Source organism: Apium graveolens, chromosome 2, assembly GCF_009905375.1.
Source record: "Apium graveolens cultivar Ventura chromosome 2, ASM990537v1, whole genome shotgun sequence".
Lineage (NCBI taxonomy): Eukaryota > Viridiplantae > Streptophyta > Magnoliopsida > Apiales > Apiaceae > Apium > Apium graveolens.
The window spans coordinates 241,704,472-241,725,076 of NC_133648.1; positions in this window are offsets into that span (position 1 = coordinate 241,704,472).

Genomic DNA, 20,605 nt, shown 5'->3' on the forward strand with positions numbered 1-20,605 from the left:
TAATAATTGAATTATTTATGTGCTTATGTTGTTATGTGTTTTCATTTTCAGATTTTATAGATATCATGTCTTTTGCACTATCACTCCGTAGCATACTTGATGCTAACAAGTTGACTGGTCCCAACATTGCTGATTGGCTTCGATACTTGAGAATTGTTCTTAAGTATGAGAAGATGGTATATGTATTAAACTCACCATTGACTAAAGCCCCCGATGATGATGCAACTTATCAAGAGCATCAAGAATATCATAAATGGATAGATGAGGCAACTGTTGCCCAATGTATTATGCTGGAATGTATGAACCCTGAGCTTCAAAAGTAACATGAGCACATGGATGCATACACTATCCTAGTGCATTTACAAGGGTTGTATGATGTAGAGGGGAGGGCAGCTCGATATGAGATATCAAAATAGCTATTCCGTAGTAAAATGGAAGAGGGGACATCTGTGAATGACCATGTGCTCAAAATGATCAATTTGATTGAAGGTTTGGGGCAACTTGGTTTTTCCTTGGATGGGGAGCTGATCCAAGACTTGGTCTTGAAATCACTTCCAGATTCATTCTCGCAGTTTGTTGTGAACTTTCACATGAATAAGATGGATGTCAGCTTTCCTGAACTCCATAACATGTTGAAAACTGCTGAGTCGAATTTTCCTTCTAAAAAGAGTTCTGTTCTTCTTATTGGAGAATGCTCAACTTCCAAGAAAAGGAAGAGGACCTTTCCCAAGAAAAAGAAGAAGATTGGTGAGAGTAAGCCTACTCCAGCAAAGGCTAATGTAGACCCCAAAAACAATGCAGTTTGCTTCCATTGTAACAAGGTGGGTCACTGGAAGTAAAACTGCAAGGCTTATCTTGCAGAGTTGAAAAAGAAGAAGGCTAGTGAGACTACCCCTTCTGATTCAGGTATGTTCATGATCAAAGTTAATACGTTACTAAGTCAAATTTCTACTTAGGTATTAGATACCGCCTGTGGTTCTCATATTTGCAATTTGTTGCAGGGACTAAAGGGAAATAGGACTCTTGAAGAAGATGAGGTGATTCTACGTATGGGCAATGAAGCAAAGGATGTCGCCATATCTGTAGGATCATTTATTTTACATATGCCTACGGGAAAGACTATTATTTTGAATAATTGTTATTACATTCCCTCTATTATGAGGAATATTGTTTCTATTCCTATGTTAGATTTGGATGGTTTTTCATTTATTATTAAAAATAATGAATGTTCTATTCTTAGAGATAATGTTCTTTATGGTTGTGGTACTTTAAATAATGGTTTGTATGTATGCGACTAAGGAAATGATTTACTTCCGATTGAACATACTAATAAAAGAAAATGAGATGATGAAAATTTGACCTATTATGGCACTGTAGGCTAGGTCATATTAGTGAGAAAAAATTACGCTCATTACACCAGGATGGGTTACTTGAACCATTTAATTTTGAATCATATCCGGTATTCGAATCTTGTCTCATGGGTAAGATGACCAAATCTCCATTTAATGGACATTGAGAGAGAGCTACGGATGTGTTAGGCTTGGTACACACAGATGTATGTGGACCAATGTCAACAAAAGCTATGGGAGGATTTTCATACTTCATTACTTTTACAGATGATAAATCTAGATTTGGATATGTGTATTTAATGAAATACAAGTCTAAAGCTTTTGAAAAGTTCAAAGAGTATAAATATGAAGCAGAAAAACAAACCAAAATGAGTATTAAAGTTCTTCGATCAGATCGAGGAGGTGAATACTTAAGTGGGGAGTTTCTAAATTATCTCAAAGAAAACGGTATACTATCACAATGGACACCTCCTGCAACTCCACAATTGAACGGAGTTTCTGAAAGGAGGAACCGAACTTTGTTGGACATGGTTCGGTCCATGATGAGATATACAGATCTTCTAGTATCCCTTTGGGGTTATGCCTTAGAAACTTCATCATATTTACTGAACAAGGTACCTTCGAAATCTGTTCCGAAAACCCATATGAGATATGGAAAAGAAGGAAGCCAAGTCTTAAACACATTAAGATTTGGGGATGTCCAATTTTTGTCAAGAAAGTTGAACCTGAAAAGCTAGAATCAAGATCCATAAAATGTAGGTTTGTGAGATATCCAAAAGAGACTTTAGGATATTACTTTTATACCAAACAAAGGGTGTTTATTTCCAGACACGTGACCTTCTTGGAGAAATAGTTTATCCTTGAAGGGAACAGTGTGAGAAAGGTTGAACTTAATAAAGTTCAAGAAGCACAACCTACAATGGTTCAAGAAGAAGTACCTATTCAGAAAGTACAACCTTCTGTAGAACATCCTGGTGTGTATGTCAAATAGAGTGTCTCGTCAACCTGAGAGGTATTATGGCCTTGTCATTGAGAATTACAATGACTTGCCACTTATTGATGAAGAAGACCCTATGACCTATGATGAGGCTATGAGTTGTGAAGACTTATGAGAAATGGCAGAGTGCCATGAAATCCGAAATGGACTCCATGTATGCCAACCAAGTGTGGACTCTGGTTGAGGCGCCTGAAGGTGTTAAGCCTATTGGGTGCAAGTGGGTATATAAGAGAAAGATTGGAGCAGATGGCCAAGTGGAGACCTATAAGGCCAGGCTTGTGGTAAAAGGATTTAAATAAAGATAAAGGATTGACTTTGATGAAACCTATTCATCGGTAGCCTTGCTTAAATCCATTCGGATTTTGCTTACGATTGTGGCTTACTATGACTATGAGATTTGGAAAATGGACGTGAAAATGGCCTTCCTCAATGGGAAACTTGAAGAGGATGTGTATATGACACAATAAGAAGGATTTGTTTCTAAAGGAAATGAACATATAATTTGTAAGCTGAATCGATCCATATACGGAATGAGGCAAGCTTCTCACACATGGAACACCCGTTTTGATGAGACAATCAAAGATTTTGATTTCATCAAAAAAATGGATGAAACATGCATCTACAAGAAGGTTAGTGGGAGTGCGGTAATATTCGTAATACTGTATATGGATGACATACTTCTCATTGGGAATGATATACTGATGCTTCAATCAGTCAAAGTGTGACTATCTAAGAACTTCACAATGAAGGACTTGGGAGAGGCATCTTACATTCTTGAAATGTAGATCTATAAAGATAGATCAAAGAGAATGTTAGGCTTGGCCCAAAGTACATACATCGAAAAAGTGCTAAAGAGATATAGCATGAAAAACTCCAAGAGATGACTCATTTCCATGAGCCATGGAGTTTTTCTTTCCAAGAAAATGTCTTCAAAGACATTTGAGGAGAGAGAGCGTATTAGTAGGATTCCTTATGCTTGTGCAACAGGATCTGTCATGTACGCGACGTTATGTACTTGGCCTGATGTTGCTCACTCACTTAGTGTGATAAGAAGATTTTAGTCCGATCCAGGTGAAGAAGACTGGAAAGCGGTGAAAAATATCATGAAGTACTTGAGAAGTACTAAGGAAATTTTTCTTGTTTATGATGGTTCTGAGTTGAAAATAGAGGGGTATACAGACTCTAGTTTTCAGTCAGAAATAGATGATAGTAAATCCATGTCAGGGTATGTGTTTACCCTAAATGGTGGGGCAGTTAGTTAGAAAATAGTCAACGACGGCTGACTCCACAGCGGAAGCGGAGTATATAGCTACAAGTGAAGCTGCAAAAGAATCTGTTTGGATGAAGAAATTTGTTTCCGAGTTAGGAGTTGTTCCTAGCATAGAAGAGTCAATAGTGTTGTATTGTGACAACAATGCGACAATAGCACAAGCTAAGGAACCAAGATCTCATAAGAATTCCAATCATGTCCTGCGGCGCTTTCATCTAATTAGGGAGGTTGTTGAAAGAGGAGATGTCAGCGTCAAGAGAGTTGACACATATAAAAACATAGCATACCCTTTAACAAAGCCACTTTCTCAAAGTCACTTTGATCGTCATAAAGACAAGATGGGTATTAGATACCAGAGTGATTGGCTTTAGTAAAAGTGGGAGATTGAAAGAGATGTGTCCTAAGTCCAATCATGTATGATGATTTAGGATTAACTTTTATGTAATCTGTTTTGATTTCAATTATATTAATAAAAGACTTGTTTTGTTTTTATTACGGGATTTATCTATTTAAGTGTTTAAATAAGATATACCATAGTTTAGAGTAAAGCTTTTTATGGATTATGATGATATCATAATAATGAGACCTAAAAGATGATAACTCTGAACTTAAATAGTTCCTGGTCGTAGGACTACTAACTGGTAATTAGTAATCCACAAAGATCGGTACATGTTATGCTTGCTTCATTATGAAGGATGTCTGTTCTCATAGACATTTGTGTGGTGACACTATAGCTAGTATGTAGGTGCTTATTATAGAATAAGTTCACTGAACATGACTCGCACAGCTGAACAACTGATGGAGTTCACTCACGTGTCAGCAGTTGTTCATATAGTGATAGTTCTACAAGTGTCCTTAGACTTGAGGTCATCATAGTCATCTTGTGTACACCGAACTATACTTTGGTTTAGTTCTTAGTCTCCAGGGACAACAATAAAGACTCTTCTGGGTGTAGGAATTTATACATGAAAATAGTGAATGATCAATAAAGGATCTGCTCCTTATAGTGAAAGAATTGAATGTCCTATGCCATTCCACTTATGATAGTTCAAGAATCTCTGGCCAGAGTGAATGAAATTAAAAAGAAGTTTCTAATTTGCATTAAACAGAACTAGGCATATTGAAGAGGAAAATATATGATTAAATTAGATAGGCTTGACACGCGATCCATGCCTTGTTTTTAATTAAGAAATTGTAGGGCAGAAGGAATTTTTTTGTACGGTAACTATTCACCGAATAGGTTCTTGGTATTCTAAGCAGTGAATTCATATTATCCGGATAGTCACGATATATTGAGAAGTATCCCTCACGATGTAGAATAAATATAATTAATTATATTTAATGAATTAAAGAACTCATATAAATAATAATAAAATGGTTTTATTATTATTTATTTCTACTACCAACTTTAATATTGAACCTACAGGGTCACACCATAAAGAGAATAATTTATTGGTGGAGGAGTTAAATTAATAATAGTTGGTCATTATTTATTTATGAAATTGTTATTCCCAAATAATCTAACAGGAATTACAGAAGCTGGGGTTGAATGTAATTATGGCTTCTTTTTAATTTTAAGAAATGTTCTACCTTGAATATATAACTGTGTTTGATTTAGCTAAGGTGCGAAATGAAAGTATTGAAGAAATCAAACACAAAGTAATCAAATACAAGTATTTAAAAACTTTCTGGTGGATTGTACTTTTCCACCAGAGATATATATAAATTTGAGAACTCTATGATGCAGAATTTGCACACAGCTGCTTTACAAGTTGAACTTATAAAGAATAGAGAAATTATTTTCAGATATAGCCTTATTTATTTCTCTGGTAATTGCTTACTAACTTCGATAGTTGTTCTACTTGCTACACTTGGTTTATATATCATCAAGTTACATGATAAAAAGACAAAACAAATAAGACAAAATATTTCTTAGTCTAATTTCATACTTCTTCATTTCTCTATCTAGCATATTTGAATATCTTCAATTTAGTATGGAAATGGAAATGCTTCTTTGTTCTCTAAAACATGCAAATAGGCTGCCACATTCCATTTGCATACAATCAACGCATGTGACTGTGAAATCACTATCTACTGCTTTTGAATTCAATCATCCATTGAAACTCTGTGGGATCACCCGTTGAGACTTTAGTTGATCATCCGTTGAGAGTATGGTTGATCATCCGTTGAAGCTCTAGTTGATTATCCGTTAAAACCTTGTGGAACATCCGCTGAGAGCATCTTCATAGCAGTTGACTCTACTTCACTTATACAAGATTACAAGGCATCTAATATTTATAGTTAGCCAACCTATATTGCATATCAATCTAGTAGTCAACATGACTTAAAACATTCTACAACATCTAGTTCTCTAAGGCATTACAGTATGCAGAAATGTGCTACTAAACTTATTAATACATAAGTTACCCTTTTAACGGATGTTAAAGTGATCATCCGTTAAAAGCTACAAAATCACTAAGTTAAATCTACTAATGTATTTTGTTTGACTTATCATCAAGTACACAACATATTCAAAATAATCTCCCCGAATTTATGTCTACTGGAATTGTAGGAATAAATTAAGAGAAACTTGATGTTAACAAAACCCTCTATGAACACATACTGATTTTTAATAGATAAAATTAACAAGTGTTGTAGTTTATTGAAAATTGTAGAGGAAGGTTTACAGAGAATCTCACAAGCCATTTTCAAGGTGCTCCTCTAGACTGAGCAAATTTAACTTATTTCCTTGACTGTCTGAACTTCTTTCCCAATTTCTTACTATTTTCTTCAATTTGGTGTTGAAGTTTCCTGTAAAATTCAGATTCATCTTCATTTGTCTAATCCAACATTCCTTGCATCTCTATAAGAGTTTCACTGCTTGCAATTTTTAGCTGATCTTCTAATCTGAAGAATCTTCTGGTGCATTTCTTATTTGTGAACTCCATCAACCAGTAAGGCCTCAAATGCACTCTATTTCCTGTGTATGGAATTGTTAGGACTCTTGGGAGTGTATTTGGTCCTCTCCTGCTATTCATTATCTCCTCAATTTTATTCAGTACCATCTTCTTGGCAACAATGTTTAACCCATAATTCTTCTTTATGGAGGAGAACATTTTCACCATAACAGATAACCTTCATTGAGAATTCTGTCAAGAGGCCAAGTTAGCTCTTTTCCACCCTTATACCTGAAGACCAATCTCTCTGGAAGATGCTTGTAAACATCAATAACTATAACTTCTTCTAGCTCATCTAGATAGAGATCTATGTCTGAAAATTCCTCGATGTCACAAATGAAGAGTTGGTCTCCCTTGTTGACAGTTGGTTTGGGTTTGGCTAAGGCTTTGGGTTGAAGTTTGACAAGCTTGGACTTTTTGATTGCTCTTTTCTTTATTTTTCTAGGTCTGGTTTGAATTTGAATGTTTAGATCAGGAAGAGGTAGGCTTTCCCAATCTATAGGTTCATCTTTAAGAATTATAGGTTCACCATAGAAATTCATGTCAGGATAAACATTAAATTCAGCTTGCTCCATTGTGGGCATAGCTGTTTGACTTGAGGTGGTAGATTGGGTTGGCATATATTCTTCCTTGTCTTCATTAAAATCCAGCTTCCTCTTTGGTTTGAGTTTGTATCTTGGTCTCTTTTTCTGCTTTGGTTCTTCTTGCTTTTCTTCATTAATAGCTAGAAATTTAGATTACGTGGTTGCAAGCTTCTTAGCTTGGTTCTTGGCATCTAAAGCAGCTTGCTTTTGTTCTTGTTTGAGCCTCACATTTTCTTCTTTCTTTGCTTCTGCAAACTGTGGATGTCCAGCCACCACACAGATCAATTTTCCATTCATGTAGATTTTAATAATTCTTTTCTTTAAGATTGAGTCTCTGGCATCTTTGAAGAAAGCAATAGAGCTTCCAAGCAGCTTCTTCTCATCAGGCTTGAGGGTTTCATAAACTAGGTCCAATGGATTTTTGTCTGAATTCTTTGGATAGTTTCTCTTTGGCTGAAAAATCATATTGGCCTTTGGAGATTTTATTGCTGAGGGTTGACCCCTTTCCATGTTCCCCAAGCTCATTTTATTGGCTGAAATTGGTCTCAATTGAGAGAAATGAGAGAAGACTTTGTCTTAATTGGACCAAATTTCTTCTTGATGTTCTAATCAGGATTCTTCCATTTTTGTTTCAACTCCAATTCAGCTGCTACTATCTTGATCAAATCAATGCTGGCAAGGACTGGTGGCTTAGAGAAAATAATTTATGGAACATTCATTTTACTGACTTGTATGTTGTGCACTTTCTCCCCCTCACTAACTGACTCCCCCTGACTAACTGGAATGATAGAGTCTTTCTCCCCCTTTTTGTTAGCATCAAGTTGAGCAGAGTTGGAGGTTTGTGCAGCCACCAATTTTTGAAGAAGCAGTGTCTGTTGAGCTTGATGGAGTTGGATTTTGGTGATTGAAGTTTCTAGGACTTTCAGCCTTGTATCTAAGGAATCAACCTTGCTACTTAGATCATAATCTTTCCTGAGTTGTCTATTTACATCTCTCATTGTTGTGTCAGGAAGAAGATATTCCAATCTTTCATTGATGTCCTTCTTGACTTGTCCAATTTTTGTCATGATCTTAGACACATCTTGATTTTGCTTGAGAAATTGGATTTTGTACAAGTGAAGAGACTCAAGGTGAGCTTGAAGAAGACTCTTGGTGTTGGCATCTGTAGTAGCCTGAAGAGCTGTCTGAGTCTGGTGGATGATGTGAAATAGAGTTGATTTGAAGCGATGCTCACTGCATTCTTTGCTAAATATCCATGATGGAGTGTTTGTGCTTGAGCTAGGACCTGTTTCTCCCCCATGTCCATGAAATCTCCTTCATCATCTTCACCAATATCCCCAAAATTGTCTTCAGAACCATCAGTTGGATATTCAAAATCATCACCAGCTGCGGAGGGCATGGCAATGATTGTATCCTTGGCCCTTTGCATTGAAGCTGTTGTGTGCACCAAGTTGAGAATTCTCTCAGCGGCCTTATTGTCCTGTTCAGCCAAAGTTTGATAACTTGGAACAGGGTGAGTAAATGCCTCAGCCTCATAAGAAACATAATCTAAGACAGCTTGATATTCTTGCTGAAATAGTTATTTCTTTTCAGCCTCATTGACATCCCTTAACTCACTAATAGTGGGCTCTTCCCATTCTTCGGTACCTTCCTTTCTCTCATTTTCTCTCTCTTTTTTTGCATCAAGGGCTCCCCTTGGCTTCCCACCCTCACACCTTCACCTTCACCTTCTAAGGTAGGACTCCTTTCACTTACTTTTTCCAAACCGGAAGAATTAGCTTGCATTTGTTCACTCATTTCCTCTCCTTTTTCCTGAGAGCAACTCAACCTCTCACTCTGTTCACTCCCTTCCCTCAATCCTAGGAGTGATTATACAACTACTAAGTCATCTGCACTTGTAACAATAGTTGAGATTTCAAGTGGTTCAGTGACAGTCAACGGATGAGGAACATCCGTCGAAGTAGTAGTTGGGAGTTTCAACGGATGACTGATGTTAAGCACATCCATCGAGATACAATCACTAGTCAATGGATGAAGAATATTCGTCGAGATAATAGAAATGACAGAGTTTGGAGTTGAAACTACTGTAGAATCTGTGGTGATTGATTTAAGATTTGGCACAGATTTCTCATAGAATCAGAAAGAAATGGCAAGTGAGCCAATAAATCATCTAAAAGATGATGCTCACTTGCTGTAGATTTTGGCTTCTCCATGAGAGTTAAAGATGGAGAATCAGGAATTGATGTGTGAATCATGTCCACATCCAAAGAATTTGTGGGTGAGTTTTGTGTGTGTGGTTCTTCTATTGTAAAAGATTTTGGCTGTGTCTCCATATTTACAGGAGCCACATCAAACTCACTTTGAGAAGGTGCTATAACTAAGTCTTTGACTGCAGTTTGCATGGTGTGTGCACCCTATTATCCCCAAGTATTTTAGAATTCTTTTTTCTTGTATAGGTTTGGGGTGAGTCTATGTCCCTAACCCTTTTGGCCCGTGCTCTTGACTCAGAGCTTTGTTCAATAGTTACATCCTTTTGGGAGGATGTAACTAGTAATGAGCTAGATTCCTTATTAATCACTACAGTTTGTTGGGAAACTGCAGTGTGGCTAGGCTGGGTTACACACACCTCTCCCTCCTTATCCTTAGGGTTTCTTTGATTTTCACCTTGTCCCTCACCAGGCTTACTTCCCTTTACACTCCCCTCTTGGATTTTAGTAGATTTTAAAACTAGTTTCTTTTGGAAGAAACTAGAGTGGGTTTTCTTTGACTTGGATTTGGATGTTCTTGATTTTATGGCTTGAGTAGGCATCTGTTTGGTCATTGTCACAGATGCCATAGCCACAGTTTTCTGCAAAGAAACTGGTGGTAGAGAAGTAGCAGGGACAGAAGTGTTTACCTCACTTACCTGAGGCTGCTCCATTATTGGCATGTAGATTAGAGGAATCTCCTTATGGTGGTTAGCCCTGTTAAGATGAGAAATTACTTTTCTCTCTTGGACCCAACAATCCAACTTGTTTGTTGGGTTCTCAATTGAGAGATCCTCAGAAACAAAGTTAGATATCATCATAAAGAATCTAGCATAATAGATATTCTTAGACCTCTTCTTAATATCTCCTAATTTACTCCATAATTCGTACATCACAGAGGTGCTGAAATTAAAATACTTATCACTAAGAAGCATATAAAGTATGTTAACAAGTGAATAAGTTACAACATCAAAATTGCTAACTTTACCAGAAAATACTTAAATAAAAGAATCACATAGGAAGCTTCATTCTATCCTAAAGCCTAGTCTCCTAACTTCACCTAACTTGGTGGCAGTAAGAGCATAACCCATAGAAATAAGCATGTTACTCACATTAGTGTCTATGTGTGGAGCAAGAGTGTTATTTTCAGGCAATTTAAAGCATTTTTCAAGAGTATCACAGTTAATACAGTGTTCATTACCTTTGAGAGTGAAGGTAATGGTCTTATCCTTGGAGTTGAACACATCAGTAGTCCAAATCTCCTCAACAACCTCACAGTAGATGATTGGAGACTCAAGCATTGCATAACCCAGTTTGCAGTTTTGAATGAAGTCCATCATTTTGTGATAGTCTTCAGATGCCGGAATTTGCTTGTTCACCAACGCTACGAAGTTGTTCTTTTCATTAACATACCTAGTTTGAGACATGATTTTGACGAAGAGAGATTAGAGATTAGACATGATCAATCTAGTAGTCAACATGACTTAAAATATTTTACAACATCTAATTGTCTAAGGCATTACAGTATGCATAAATGTGCTAATAAACGTATTAATACATAAGCTACCTTTTCAACGGATGTTAAAGTGATCAACCGTTGAAGCTACAAAATCACTAAGTTAAATCTACTAATGTGTTTTGTTTGACTTACGATCAAGTACACAACATATTCTTAACATAAATAAATATTTGATTAGCAGTTTTTATAATTAATTAAATATGATTTAATTTATTATAAAATAATTAAGATACTTTCTTAATATTATTAATTAAGAATTTAATTTGTGAAATTAAATTATTGCGAGAATTATTTTTCTAAAGAGTTTAGAAAAATAATTAATGATTAAAAGAGTTTTAATTATTAATGGATTAATGAGATTAATCAAACATGGGGTTAATAATAATAATTTTATGAAAAAGAAATCAGCTGAAATTTTCTCTATAAATACATTATTATAAACCTATTTGCCTAACCCTAATTTTACAAAGAAAAGTGAGAAGGAGGCAACCCTAAAATTCTCTCTCGACCTCTTCCTCCCTCAATTGTTTCGTTCCCTTGGTGGATACCGGTAGAGTGCTTCACACTTGAGGAACAACTGCTAGGAGTCTCTATACTTCATCCTTGGATCGCTTTTAAAGGTTAGTAATCGCCCATAACTATATTCGCGAATTATTTGCATATTTATGGGTTTTATGCGATTTAATTGTTAACCATGCTTCCATATATGGTATAAAATCCTTCAGTAGATGTAGGTGAACAATCAACCATTCTAAATTTTTCAATAAATCTTTAACATACTTGGTTTGGCTGATGAAATACCGTCACTTCTTTGACTGACTTGAAGTCCAAGAAAGTAACTTAATTCTCCCATCAGACCCATTTCATGTTCACTCTGTATAAATTTTGAGAATCTTTTACATAGATTTTCATTAGTAGCACCAAAAATGATATCATTTACATAGATCTGAACTACGATCATATCACCACCATGCTGCTTGTAGAATAAAGTCTTGTCAATTGTACCTCTAATAAATCCATGTTTAATCAGAAATCCTGATAATTTGTCATACCAAGCTCTAGGTGCTTACTTTAATCCATATTGAGACTTGAGTAATTTGTATACAAAGTCTGAAAATTCTGTATCTTCAAAGCCAGGTGACTATTGCACATAAAATTCTTCTTCCAACTCACTATTAATGAATGCACTCTTTACATCCATTTGATACACTTTTGTTAGGAATATGTTGTGTACTTGATGATAAGCTAAACAAAACACCTTAGCAGATTTAACTTAGTGAATTTTGTAGCACCCGAAGAATGATCAATTATAGTCCCAACGGATGATTCAATATAGTCCCGACGGATGACTAATTGATATCCATCGGGTGAGTAGCTTATGTAATAATAAGTAATGTAGCACATTTCTGCAAACAACTTTGTATAGATTTTGTAGTAGCTTATGAAACATGCAGACTGCTAGTAGATGTGCATAATTGGTTGATTAAATGTAAATATAAGATGTCTTGTAATTCTGCACAAATGAAATGGATTCAAGTGATAAATGGCTACCCGATGGATGATCAACAAAGCTACCCGACGGATGATCAACAAGGCTACCCAACGGATAACAAGTATATACCCAACGGATGGCCAATTCAAATATCTGTTGACAGTGACACCTCAGCCACATGCATCGAGTGTTTGCAAAAGGAATGTGGCAGCCTGTTTAGCAAGGTTTCGAGAACAAAGAAGCATTACCATTTCCATGCAAGTTACGAAGATTTTCAAAGATGCTGGAATAGAATAGTGAAGCAGCATGAAATTAGACTTGATAGGTTTTGCTTTATTATCTTGTCTTATTATCATGTAAACTTGGTGATATATAAACCAAGTGTACCAAGTAGAGAAAACAATAAATAGACTAAGCAAAAACACATTTTCAGAGAAACATTTTTAAGCTGTATCGTGTAGCATTTCTCTGCAAGTTTAGTTGTTCACTTGTAAAGCAGTTGTGATCTATTCAAGCTTCACAGGGTTCTCTTGATATATATATATATATATATATATATATATATATTTATCTGGTGGATACATTCAAATCCACCAGAAATTTTTAAAGACTTGAGTTTTTATTACTTTATGTTTGATTAACTTAACTATGTATTCCGCACTTTGCAAACCAAACAGTTAGATATAAATTGAGTTAGAACCATTTTTCATAAATCTTAAAAAGAAGCTAGAATTACATTCAACCCCCCTTCTATAATTCTTGTTATATTCTTAGGGAATAACAATTGGTATCAGAGCAAGCTCTTGAAGTATAAAGAGTTTAAAGATCACAACAAAACAACAAGATGAACAAGAAGGTTGTTGGAGTCAAGATTCCATTTCTGGACAAAGACAATTATCACCACTGGAAGGTGAAGATGCACCTACATCTTCTTTCTCAAGATGAGGCCTATGTGGATTGCATAGAGAGAGGCCCTCATGTACCAATGAGAGCCGCAACAAGGAATGAACCATCTGTTCCCAAGCCTAGGCATGAATGGTCAGATCCTGATATTGAGCAAGTAAGGAAAGACAAGAAGTCCATGAATATATTGTTTAATGTAGTTGATGGTGATATGTTTGATAACATCATTAACTGCAAAACAACCAAGGAGGTTTGGGACACAATTCAGATTATCTGTGATGGTACTGAGCAAGTAAGGGAGAATAAGATGCAGCTGCTAATTCAGCAATATGAGCATTTTCATTGTGAAGATAGTGAGTCTCTCACTGACATTTTTAGTAGGTTTCAAAAATTACTAAATGCTTTGAAGTTGCATGGAAGAGTCTATCAGATAAAAGACTCCAATCTCAAGTTCTTTAGATCTCTTCCAAAGGAATGGAAACCAATGAAAGTCTCATTGAGAAACTCTCAAGATTACAAGGAGTTTACTTTGGAGAGACTGTATGGCATCCTGTAAACTTATGAGCTTGAAATAGAGCAAGATGAGAGGATGGATAAAGGAAGGAAGAAAGGAGGGTCCATAGCACTGTTGTTGAGTTGGAGAAAGAGAAAGAGGTGAAGGTAGAAGCTGTTGAGTCTACTTCAAAGGTCTGTGAAAATAAGGGCAAGGGGCTGGTAGCTGAAAATGAAGATTCTTTGAGCCAAGATGATATGGATGATATTGATGAACATCTTGCATTCCTTTCCAGAATATTTTCCAAGCTCAAGTTCAAGAAGAACTTTCGAGCAGCTAAGCCAAATAGAAACATGGTGGATAAATCAAAATTCAAATATTTCAAATATGGCTTGGCAGGGCATTTTGCCAGTGAGTGTAGAAAGTCAGATTCCAGCAAGAAGAAGTTTGAGCCTGTGGATTATATACATAAGTATTTTGAGTTGCTCAAACAAAAGGAAAAGGGCTTTTATTACACAAGAAAATGACTGGGCAGTAGATGGTCTGGATAAAGATGAAGATGTCAGCTATGTCAATCTAGCCCTAATGGCCAAGTCTGATAAAACAGAAATAAGTTCTTCAAGTAATCAGGTAATCACCACTAACCTAGCACATTTATCTAGAGCTGAGTGTAATGATGCAATCAATGACATGTCTACAGAATTATATCATTTGTGTGTTACACTTAAGTCTTTCACTAAGGAAAATGCTAAAATCAAAGAAAACAATATGTTTTTAAGTGAGAAGAATAATGTGCTAGAGTCTCAGTTTATTGAATTTGAGAAATTGAAACTAGAATGTAAGATTGCTAAGGAGGAATTAACTGAGTCCTTGAAGAAAGAAGAGATTTTGAAGAAGCAACTTGAACGAGAACAGGAGGTGATTAAGGCATGGAAATCATCTAGAGATGTTCATGCTCAAATCACCAAAGTTCAAGGTATTGAGTCCTTTCGTGATGCAGCCTGGAAAAAGAGTAAGGAGAAGCTGGAATCCAATTTGGTTGAAGGATTGTTAACAGATGTGAACTCGATGGATGATGAGAGTCATCCGTTGGATAATCAAAAGGATTATCCGTCGAGTGACATAAATCCTCATACGTCGGCTGTAAGCAAACCTGTGAGCAAAGCCAAACTTGCCAAGTTAAATGAAAAGTATGGATCAGTTTCCAAAAACTTTGTTTCAGGAGAATCAAGTCAAGTGAAGAAGGAGAAGAAAGTGAATGTTGGTCATCTATCTATCAAGCAATTGAATGACAGATTATAAAAGATTGAGGTTAAAACAGAAACTAAAAAGAAAAACAATAGAAATCGGAAAGTAGGGATTAAAAATAACAACTACACACCTGATAAATATGCTCCAAGAAAAATCTGTGTTAAGTGTGGTAGTGTTAATCATCTGTATGTTAATTGTAAACTTGCTATGCCTACTCCTATATCTGTACCATCTTCTTTTCCCAACATGAATGCCATGCCTTCTATGCTTATGAATTCTATGTTTGCACAAAATATGAATGCACAATTTGCTAATATGCCATTTGCACCTAATCTATTATGCTGCATTTAGTATGCCTCAAATGCCATTTAGCATGCCTTACTGGAATAACATGTTTGCCAACAGCATCAATGACTGGTTTCAAAGGTCCAACTCAGATGACTAAAAATGAATCAGATATCTCCAAGTCAAATGAGATCAAACCTAAGAAACAAAAGAAGAAAGCTAACAAGGCAGGACCCAAGGAAACTTGGGTACCAAAATCAACTTGATTTGGTTTTGATATGTGCAGGGAAACAAAAAAAATCTATGGTACTTGGATAGTGGTTGTTCAAGACACATGACTGGAGATTCTACCCTGCTCATAGTGTTAGGTCACACAATACTGTAGAATGGGGTTGAATATAGTATTTTTACAATCAAATCGATTTAGAACACAAGTATCTAACAGTAATCAAGTTTATTCAATATAATGAGCTCTGTTACAAAGTAGGTTAAACTACTCTCTCAGTGATGAACAATATCACTAAGAGCTGCTAGGTTACAATGAATAATATTCTCGTGAATGATAACACTTATAGTGTAAACCCGAAGTTATGTTTATATAGTACACAGTTACAAGATATCTTCTAATTGATATTGAATATAATTCTCTCTCCTAAAATATATCAATCAGATATTATCTTCTACAAGTCTTCTAGCTGTCCAACTCTTCATGCATATCTTCTTTTATTTTAGTCCAGATCCTCTCCTGTAAATCAACCGCATTCCTTATCTGAAGTACCCGCACTTAAGTCCTGATATAAATCCTGACGGCCTTAAGTTCTGATATAAGTTCTGACTTCAGTAAGTTCTGATTTCCAGTAAGTCCTGATATTAAGTTCTGAAACTAAACACAATAGATTAAACATGACATTACAAATATATCTAACAATCTCCCCCAACTTGTAAATTATGAAAAATATACAAGTTAATAGATTTGATGATGTCAAAAACATTTAAGTACAAATACAATGAGAGTTTATTTAGACAACTAACTACAACATACAGTCCTTGTAGCTTCTACCAATCTTACTGAATTAATCTGAATCCAAAGTGATTCTTGACAAAGTTTGATATCAGCTTCTCTTATGCATTCCTCAGGACTTGAGCTAATGTTGCCTTAACTTGCTTCATTTCTTCATCTTGACTTCCAATCTGGTAGATTGCAGTCCTAAGTGCTAAGATGTGATTTCTTTCTAATCCATCACCAAGTCTGATTACTCTTGGATGAGATGAGTCTTCATTATAGCACATACATTTCTCTTTCAGAATTATTTCAAGTTTAGCAGAATTCTTCTTCATTGGAATTTCACTTCCATCATCTTCAACTATATTTGGAACAAATTCTGTAACCCTTGATCCAAAGATTCTGGATTTGTCTCTTATAGTCTTCATGATGAAATTTGACCATCTTCTGGTAATCTCAGACTTTATCTCCAAAAGATAATGAAAGAATTTAAGTTCTTTCAGAGATTTGTTCAGCACATCTGATTTTGACATTCTGTATGTTCTTCCATCTTCAAGAAATAGAATCAGTTTTTCTTTAACATTACTCTTATCATGAGCATCCAGTATCACTTAAACAGATATAAGCTTGTCAAGGTGTTTCTGTGTAACTTTCTCAAGTGGTTTGTCAGTTAGCAAAAATGGATCTCTAGTAAGTACTTCAACTCCGGTCTTGATCTTGACTTCTTCAGAACCTAATCCAGCTATGTCTCTTGCTTCTCTGGCTTTCAATCCAACAGTCATGAAATCAAATAGCAGTTGAATTTTCTTAGGATCTGATGGATTAACATTTTTCCATAAGAGTTTTCTCTTATCAGTAACTGTCATTTTGTTCAAATCAACTTGAGCTTTGTCAAAGGTTGATATCTTGATGACTTGATCAGGATTTGCTGTTTCTTCTGTAGCTTGCTGTTCTTCACTCTGAACAACTTGAGCTATGTCAGAGGTTGTCTTAGATTCTTCTGTTATCTTCCTTCTTTTCAGAGTTTCAACAGTTTCATCTTCAGCAGCTGTATCATCAAAAACTTGAACCATTTTACACACTGGTTTCATCAGGATTTGAGGAATCTTCATCTCTAGTGTCTTTATTGGTTCATCAATCTTTCCTTTCCCTTTTGCCTTGGGATCAATTTCAACTTGTGATCTTGTCTTGGGCTTTGAAGCCTCAGAAGTTGACCTTTCCTTGATCACAATGCCTTTTGCCTTAGGCCTTGGAGGTTTCCTTGCATTAGAAGCTTTAGATTTAAGATTTGTCTTCTCAGCTGCAAATCTAGCTTCATCCTCCTTTAGAGTCTCTAAATCCATTCCAGGATTATGCTTGAGAAATAATCTTCTAGCAATCTCTTCATCAAGTGTCTGAATCTTGGGATCCTATAATAGACACTAGTCTCCCTTCCCTTAAGCTTCAGAGTTTGTAAAAACTTCTGAGAGTCTTGACTTTCAGCTTGAATCAGAATATCAGAACTTGATATCAGATTTTGATTATCAGAACTTGCTATCAGATTTTGAGCATTCACAGCTTCAGAACTTGTATTTTTCTGTGTAGAAGATTTGCTAGAATCAGGATTTAGTTTCTGTGAAGAAACTTTGCTGCTTTACCCTTGACCTTGACCCTTGCCCTTGCTAGGGTTTCCCTGGTCATCTTCTTTATCATCCTTCTTCTTCAGTACTTGACTAGTTGAGCATTTGGACTTAACTACCTTCTCCCCCTTTTTGGCATCATCTGGTAGGAGTAGAGAGAGGAAGTTCCACTAAAGATTGGATTTCATTCAGTTGAGTCTGTTGAGAGGCTTGATTCTGTAGAACCTCGGTCAGTTGGGCCTGTTGCTTTTCTTGAACTTTCTCAATAGCCTCTACTTTTTCATGAATAGATCTGATAAACATGTTCTTGTCTAACTTGAGCATCAGGTCCAACTTATCAGCATTTTCCTGTAGTTTATCAACCTTGGCATGAGTAATGAAGTGTTGACCTTTAAGACTTTTAGTACTGAGAGCTATGACTTTAAGTTGAGCTTTAAAGTCAGAATTTGTCAACAACTTATCAGCTTTTGAAATATGATCTGACATAACTTTTGAGTTGGGAATGAAGTCAGATTCATTCCACTTCTTAGTCCATATAACTCCTATGTGAGTTTTTTCCCAAGGAACAAGAGCTTTTTGTTCAACATATTTCAACAGTTCCTTCTTTCCAAGAATTGTAGCTAAAGTGTTGACTAAAGCTGACTCTCCAGAACTTGCTAGAAACTCATCATCTTCTGACAACATAAGAGTGTGTGTGGATGTAGGAGATTCTAGTACAACTTCATCTATTTCCACATCCAGAATTGGAGTAGTTGGAACTTCAACATTTAGTGGAGAAACAGGTGGAGTTGTCACTTGTCCTTGTGGTGCTTCCAAAAATAGGACAGATGGAATGTTCAGCCTATGAATATCAATTTCAGGACTTAATCCTGAATCTTCAACTTGAACATTTTCTTTGATAGGAGAGACAGGAGGTGTGATCACTGTGTCATGAACAGTGTTTCCAGGTGCTGGAAGGGCTTCAATTACCATAGGTTCTGATGAGATCAGAGATTCCTGATCCCCTTCCTCAGAGTGAGGTTGTGCCATATGCCTTCCTGCTCTCAACTTCTTTGATCTTCTGGATGGTGGAGAAACATGATCTGCATCAGAATTTGCAGATCTTTTCCTTTTCTGAATTCCAGACCCTTCAGCTTCATTTTCTTTCTGAAGAGTTGACTCTTCAGCTTCTACTTCCTTTTGAAAAATTTATTTTTCAACTTCTATTGTCACAGGTTCTGATGCATGAACCTGGACTTGCTTATCTTCATCTGAATCATCTCTAAGAATCATCCTTCTTCTCCTTGGTGAAGATTTAGGAACAGATTTTGCTCTTGAAGATTTTACAACTGGCACCTTTTGGGAAGTACCAGAGGTTGGTTTGGTAGTAGGTGCTGATGGTTGAGGTTGAGAAGATTGTGCGGGTTGGAAATAAGTTCTGACGGTAGGCTGTGGTTGTGGTTTAGAGGATTGAGCTGGTTGAGTATTGGTTGTAGGTACTGATGGAGGTTGAGAGGGTGCAACTTCAGGAAATTTGGGTGTGTATGTGTTGGGGTCAGAGTTTACTAAGAACTGTTTTACAGAATCAGGAATTTGAAGGGGTCTTAGTATTTCTTTCTTATTATCAGTAGATAACAAGTCTGTAAAGGCCCTTTTAACAAGTTTAAAAGGTTGAATTGTCTCAAAAACTGTAAATTAATTGACAAAATCTAGCAAAGTACACAGAATTTGGGTCCTCATTTATATTATCCCTAATAAAACCAAGAATAACAGTAGCATAATCAAAGTGAGTTTGATTTAGAAGTGCATACCCTATTTGCTGACTCAAAATGGGAATTGCATCAAAGTTGGAGCATATGTTGGCAAAATCTCTGGTGATGCAGTCAAAGAAGTAGCTCCACTCCTTTTTGATGTATGGCCTCTTCAGCTGTCCCAACTTGGATAGACTTTTCTCATAGCCAAGATTGGCCATCATACCCTGTAGAAGTGGCTCCTCAATCTGAGCATTGAAAGTGCAATTTTTTGGCAGATGTAGAGCTTGTCTAACAATAGACAAGTTAACCAGATGCTCATCTTCCCTTGTGAAAGTAATTCTTGGGGAGCCAGCCTCACCACCATCATCATAAACTCCACTCCTCCAAAACTTCAGTATTTGAGTTCTTGAGGGTAATTGTGGTTGGGTCAAAGCATACCCAATCTCACTGCGAGCAAGAAAGTCTTAGATGAAATGAAGATCTGATGGAGCATCATCCTTACTGAGAATAGCCATGTAGTTATTAGGGACGAACTTGGCTCCATTAAAGATGATGTCCTTGGGTGCCATTTCTGTAAAAAATTAAGTGAAAAGTTGTGTGTACGAAAGGTGTTTGATAAAATGCATGTAAGAAATAGCTTCAGAGAATGTTAGAGAATGAGAGAGAATAAGAGAGATTAGAAAATAAGAATGGTAGGTAAAATATTGTAAAATCTTTTAACTCTCTTATTTATACACTCCACGTGACAACGACTATTTTTTGTGAAGCAGAACAGACCTTTTACACCTGGCAGCATGGAAACAGTCAAAAAAGTAATGGTGGGCATGGTAAACGTGCAGTAATTATTGCTCACATATTGTTACCAAAACAAATACGCAACCCATAAACCAAATGATTATCACTG